A 976-nucleotide genomic window follows, 5' to 3' on the forward strand; every position below is an offset into this window, starting at 1 on the left:
TTCGCGCGGCTCCCCCCGTTGGAGGTTCGAGTCCTCCCTCGGGCATGGTTGTGTGTGTGTTGTCCTTAGCATAAGTTACTGTAAGTAGTGTGCAAACATACGGACTGATGGTTCAAATGGCTCTGAGCACTTTGGGACTTAACATCTGAGGTCATCAGTTTCCTAGAACTTAGAACGACTTAAACGTAACTAAATTAAGGACATCACACACATCCATGCTCGAGGCAGGATTTGAACCTGCGACCGTAGCGGTCGCGTGGCTCCCGACTGAAGTGCCTACAACCGCTCGGCCACATCGGCCGGTCTATCATGTATTCTAGAAGAGCTGCACGGTCGTCAGTGGCGCCTGTTCTTTCTAGAACAGTTACTATCTTCATATCTATGGTTAAACGTCACCCAGCCATTGACCTTCGTCTGTGCGAATGCGCACAGGCTACCGGAAATCTTACGGGAATCGTCACCTTAGTGTGAGCCAGTAATGAGTGGATGGACAAATACCTATTAAGTACATTACGTAATCGGATTGTGGGCGGTTCGGGGTGTGAGTCTCACGGGAAGCGTGCGAGGGATAAATTCCTGCAGTCGTGCTGTTCATTTGTGCCCTCGATAGCTCAGATGGATTGAGCGTCTGCCTTGTAAGCAGGAGATCCTGGGTTCGAGTCCCAGTAGCGGCACACTTTTCAGCTGTCCCCATCGAAGTATATCAACAACACCTGTCGGCAGCTGAGGGTTTCAATTAATTATCAGTTGTGTAGGTGATTCGATGAACCCTTTGCCAGGCACTTAAATGTGTTTTCCAGGGTATCCATATAGATGTAGATGATAACTCGTCCCGTGTCGCACGTGCTCAAAAGGATTCATACTGCAGAATGCATGCAAACATACTCACCGAAAATACGGACGAATATCAAGTGCAGGCTGCCGAGTGCTGCATATCCAGCTTAGACAGATCGGCTTTTCCTGCCAAGAAGAACAG

At 49.1% G+C, this 976-nt stretch overlaps 1 non-coding gene across 1 annotated transcript; it reads left to right on the forward strand.

The window, feature by feature from the left end:
- Positions 1–599: 599 nt before the first annotated feature.
- On the forward strand, positions 600–674 carry Trnat-ugu (transfer RNA threonine (anticodon UGU)). The gene has a single exon. It is a non-coding gene; the product is annotated as a tRNA-Thr (tRNA).
- The last annotated feature ends 302 nt before the right edge of the window (positions 675–976 follow it).

Source organism: Schistocerca gregaria, unplaced genomic scaffold (assembly GCF_023897955.1).
Source record: "Schistocerca gregaria isolate iqSchGreg1 unplaced genomic scaffold, iqSchGreg1.2 ptg000386l, whole genome shotgun sequence".
Lineage (NCBI taxonomy): Eukaryota > Metazoa > Arthropoda > Insecta > Orthoptera > Acrididae > Schistocerca > Schistocerca gregaria.